Source organism: Aethalodelphis obliquidens, unplaced genomic scaffold (genome assembly GCF_003676395.1).
Source record: "Aethalodelphis obliquidens isolate GAN/ISIS:26980383/991018 unplaced genomic scaffold, ASM367639v1 scaffold18, whole genome shotgun sequence".
NCBI lineage: Eukaryota > Metazoa > Chordata > Mammalia > Artiodactyla > Delphinidae > Aethalodelphis > Aethalodelphis obliquidens.
In genome coordinates, this window is record NW_020837962.1 from 31,112,308 (window position 1) to 31,117,824 (window position 5,517).

The following is a 5,517-nucleotide window of genomic DNA, read 5'->3' on the forward strand; positions in this document are numbered from 1 at the left end:
GGTACGTGGGGAGTTTCTTTCCTTTTTGGAAGTCTGAGTTCTTCTTCCAGCGTTCAGTAAGTGTTCTGTAGGAGTTGTTCCACATGTAGATGTATTTTTTTTTTCTGGAAAACATCTTTTATTTGTAGCTGTACCGAAAACCTGACAGCACAGGGGTTGGGAACGTCTAGGCTAGTGAGCCCAGCCCAGCCTCCCAGCAGGTCAGGACGTTTCCTGGCCCTCAGCAAGCAGAGTAAGAGGCTGCTTGAGTGCCAGTTGAGAGAATCAGTGCATCAGTGAAAGTAGCAGCACTCACTCTAGTGCCTGCTCAGGTGGGGTACCTAGACTATGTTGGGTGGTCCCTGCAGTGTTGGGGAGGACTGAAGCTCAGGCCAGGGACTCTGCAGCCCTAGGCCATGTTGGGTCCCTGAATCAGGGCACAAGGGATACTGAGGTGGGGGTTGGTATGGAGGGAGGGGTTAGACATCAAAAAATAACTGTGGGGAGGGTGAAGAGGGGGTGGTCTCATTGTGGATGGTCTGCTAATGGGGAATGGATTTGCAGTCAAAAGGGGGCCAGTCCTCACTCAGGTCCGGGCTCTGGCAGTGTGGCATTTCCAGCAGAGCATGTGGCCAGCCAAGGGGAGCAGCCGTTGTCATCCGCCTCAATGGACAGTGGTTTCCCACAATTCTCACAGTTGTAGCACTTCATATGGAAGTTCTTGTCCAGAGCAACCACAGACACGGTCTTCTCTCAGCCAGGCTTGGGCATGATCGGCTCTGCGCAGATGGAGCACCTGGGTAGTAGTTGGGGACACAGTGGGACCAGTTGGCCTGGTCCGCTATGTAGGAGGTGCCCTCAAGGGGGCAGGCACAGACCACACAGGTGAAGCACTGTGGGTGGTAGGCCTTGCTTGTGGCCCTTAGCATGTGGTCAGTGATGGGCTGCCCACAGGTGTTGCACTTCTCCAGGGTGTCAGTATAGCAGCCCTCACAATACAGCGCACCCTCCAGGCTGTAGAACTGCTGTCCCTGCAGCTGCTGTTCACACTGATGGCAGGTAAAGCAGGTAATGTGGAACAGCTGCCCCAGAGCATGCACTGCAGGTTGAGCACGTGCCAGGGGCTGGTGACACCGGCCACAGAACTCGTTGATGGCCACGTTCTGCCTCTGATAATGCTCCATGTCCTACATCAGCTGCTGGGTCAGCTGCTCCAGCTCATCCACCTCTTTCAGAGTCAAAAGTCCTGGGGCCCCAGAGGTGCACACCTGGTTTTTGTTTTTAGCTGGTGGGGGCACTGGGTGCTGCTCCTCCTGCACTTGGGCCTTCTCCTTCTGCTGAGCATAGGTGAAGCTGGGGGGCTGAGGGGAGCCTCTGCCAGTGGAAGAGGGAGCTTCAGGGGGCCCCAACTTCTGATTGGGCTGTGACCTGGAGCTCCAGGTCTGAACTTGGAAGCCACAGAAGTAAACTTGGGAGTCACTGGAGAAAACTTGGTGGCTGGAGATGGGGCATGGGGACCTTGAGGCTGGGTGTTAACCAAAGGCACAGGCTGGGGCTGGGCCTGGAGCTGGGGCTGGACATGGAGTTGGACCTGAGGCCTGGCCTGGGGCTGGGGCTGCACATGGAAATGCGTCTGGCTCTGAGGCTGAACCTGGGAGCTAGTAGGGGACTTCCAGGGAGGCAGAGGTGCTGTGCCCCCAGTTGCAGGCTTAGAACTGGATTTGGAAATGAATGGAGTGGTGACTGGTGGTGATACATATCCAGATGACACCCAGGCTTTGATGGGGTCATTGTTGGTCATGTCATCCAGCAATGAAGACAGAGAGTCGATCTCCAGATTAGTACTGTTCTCCCTGGGCTGTGGTGAGAGCTGTATGGGGGCTTCAGGCCCTCCCTCCTCCACTAGCAGAGGCAGTGGGGAAGGGAAGATCTCCTCTCTAAAGGCGCAGCAGGAAATGGTTTCTCGATTGGGGGAGGGGGAGGTGGGAAGCCACCTCCCAGAGCGCCCTCGGCATCATTGGCCTCCCCAAGCATGGGAGGAGGCGGTAAAGAAAAGTCTTCTGGGGGTGGTGGGGGAATCTTGTCCACCCGGCCCATCTGTGCACATTGGGCCCCAGCAGCTGAGGAAGGCTCACTGTCACCAGGCTGGAAAGGATTCACTTTGGGCTTTGGGGCCACCACCGGCCGAACTTCTTCTGCGCGGTATAAAAAACTGGAGCCGAGATGGAGATCATGGGAGGTGGGTGGAGGGCCGCCATGGCCAGGCCCAGTGCGGGCCGGAGCATCTCAGGTGGCCACCTCGCAGCTGGGTCCACAGACTCTGCATCTGCAGATGTAGTTTTGATGTATTTGTGGGGAGGAAGGTGATCTCCATGTCTTACTCCTCCGACATCTTGAAGTGTTGGAAGTTTTTAAATCACACTTTCAATTTCAGTACTTGTGATTGGTCTGTTCATATTTTCTGTTTCTTCCTGGTTCAGTCTTGGAAGAATTGTACCTTACAAAATTTGTCCATTTCTTCTAGGTTGTCCATTTTATTGGCATATATTTGCTTTTAGTATTCTCTTATGATCATTTGTAGTTCTGTGGTGTCACTTCTCCTTTTTCACTTCTAATTTTATTGATTTGAGCCCTTTCCCTTTTTTTTTCTCTTGAGTCTGGCTAAAGGTTCATCAGTTTTGTTTACCTTTCAAGCAACTAGCTTTTAGCTTTATTGATCTTTTCTATTGTTTTCTTCATCTCTATTTCATTTATTTCTGCTCTGATTTTTATGATTTCTTTCCTTCTGCTAACCTTGTGCTGTGTTTGTTCTTCTTTCTCTAGTTGCCTTACATGTAATGTTAGGTTATTTATTTGAGATTTTTCTTCTTTCCTGAGGATCGTTGTGTTTTTGTTTTTATATTTCTCTAGGTATTTTTTGATTTCCTCAATGATCCATTGGTTGTTTAGTAACATATTGTTTAGCCTCCATGTTTTTGTATTTTTTACAGTGTTCTTCTTGTAGTTGATTTCTGATTTCATACCATCATTGTTGGAAAAAATGCTTGATATGATTTCAATTTTCTTAAATTTATGAGGTTTGCTTTGTGGCCCAGCAAGTGATCTATCCTGGATAATGTTCCATGTTCTTGAAAAGAATGTGTATTCTGCTGCTTTTGGATGGAATCCTCTATAAATTAAGTCCATCTAGTCTAATGTATCATTTAAGGTGTGTGTTTCCTTATTGATTTTCTGTCTGGATGATCTGTCCATTGATGTAAGTGCCGTGTTAAAGTCCCACACTATTATTGTGTTACAATTGATTTCTCCTTTTATGGCTGTTAGCATTTGTCTTATCTATTGAGGTGTTCCTATGTTGGGTGCATTTATATTTACAATTGTTATATCTTCTTGGATTTATCCCTTGATCATTATTTACTGTCCTTCTTTGTCTCTTGTAACAGTCTTTATTTTAAAGTCTATTTTGTTTGATATGAGTATTGCTACTTCAGCTTTCCTTTGATTTCCATTTGCATGGAAATGGGGTTCTATCTTGTTCCTTTGCCTGGAATATACTCCTCTGCCATCTCATTTTGTCTAACTTTCTGTGTTTGTGGTCCCACAGGCTGTAGGATTGTAGTTCCTATTGCTTCTGGTGTCTGCCCCCTGGTGGGTTATGCTGGTCTAAAAGGCTTGTGCAGGCTTCCTGGTGGGAGGGACTAGTGCCTGCCCACTTTTAGGTGGAGCTGTGTCTTTTCCTTCTGGTGGGCAGGCCATGTGAAGTGGTTTATTTAGAGGTGGCTGTGGGTGCAGGAAGACTTTAAGCAGCTATCTGCTGATGGGTGGGACTGTGTTCCTGCCCTGTTGTTAGGCCTGTGGCATCCCAGCACTGGAACCCACAGGCTGTTGGGTGGGGCCATGTCTTGGCATCAAAATGGTGGCCTGCAGGACAGCTCATGCCAATGAGTATTTCCCAGTGCCTCCACCACTAGTGTCTTTGTCCCTGCAGTGGGCCACAGCTTCCCCCTACCTCCCCAGGAGACACTCCAGAACCAGCAGGTAGGTCTGGCCCAGGTTCCTGTGAAGTCACTGCTTTGTCCCCCTGTCTCCTGGTGCATACAAGACCTTGTGTGCACCCTCTAAGAGTGGTGTTTCTGTTTCCCCCAGTCCTGTTATCAAGCCCTGCTGGTTTTCAAAGGCAAATGGTCTGGGACTCCTCATCCTGATGCCAAACTCCCAGGCTGGGAAGCCTGATGTGGGGTTCAGAACTCTCACTCCTCTGGGAGAACCTCTGCAATATAATTATTTTCCAGTTTGTGGGTCACCCAACTGGCAGGTATGTGATTTGATTTGATTATATCATGAAAGCGCCCCTCCTATTGTCTTGCTGTGGCTTCTTCTTTGTGTTTGGATGTAGAATATCTTTTTTGGTAGGTTCCAGTCTTTTTTTCATGGTTGTTCAGCAGTTAGTTGTGATTTTGGTGTTTACTTGAGAGGAGGTGAGATCAAGTCCTTCTACTTCACCATCTTGTCTGAGAGCCCATTTCTCTCAAGTACTTAGATTATTAATTTCAGATCTTTCCTCTTTTCTTATATAAGTATTTAGTCCTATAAATTTCCCTCTCGGCACTGTTACCTGCATCCCACAAATTTGGTACATTGTGATTTCATTAAACACAATTTCATTTTTTCTTGAATATTTCTTTAAGAAGTGTTCTTTAGGAAGATTTCAATTTTTAAAGAAATTTTTTAAAAATTTCCTTTTTGATCCATGTCTTATTTAGTATGTTGTTTACATCCAGGTTTTTAGAGATTTTCGTTTTGACTTTCTACTATTGATTTCTAGCTTTTTTCTTATTATCAGAGAATGTACTCTGTCTGATTTTATTTCTTTTACACTTAAGGTTAGTTTATAAAGCCAGGATGTAGTCTATTTTAGTGAGTGTTCTATAGTCCCTTGTAAAGCATGTGTATTCTGGTATTATTGGGTAGAGTGTTCTATAAATGTCAATTAGTTTCTGTTGGTGGAGGGTGTTGTTCAGTTCTTCTATAGCTTTGTGGATTTTCTCTCTAGTAGTTATATCAGTTAATGAGAAGAGAGTCTCCAACAATAATAGTGGATTTGTCAGTTTTTCTTTTCAGCTCTATCATTTTTTGCTTCAGGTATTTTGAAGATCTGTTTGTGCATCTGGGTGTGTGTGCTTACACACATAGGACTGCAGTCTCTTGTCAGTAGATTGATTTTTTTAAATCATTATGTAATGTCCCTCTCTGTCCCTGGTAATTTTCTTTGTTCTGAAGTCTACTTTGATATTAATATAGCCACTCTTCCCTTTAAAAAATTAACACTTACATGATGTATGTTTTTCTATCCTTTTACTTTCAACTTACCTATGTCATTATGATTAAAGTGAGTTTTTATAGCATATAGTTGGGCCATGTCTTTTTATTCAGTCTACCAATCTGTCTTTTAATTGATGTATTTAGGCCTCTTACATTTAAACTAATTATTGATATATTAATGTTTAATTTATTTACTGCTTGTGTCTTCTGTTTCTT

General features: G+C 45.6%; 1 pseudogene; it reads right to left on the bottom strand.

Annotated features, from left to right (window-relative positions):
• Positions 1-565: 565 nt before the first annotated feature.
• On the bottom strand, positions 566-2,237 carry LOC113626587 (zyxin pseudogene; annotated as a pseudogene).
• Positions 2,238-5,517: the final 3,280 nt, after the last annotated feature.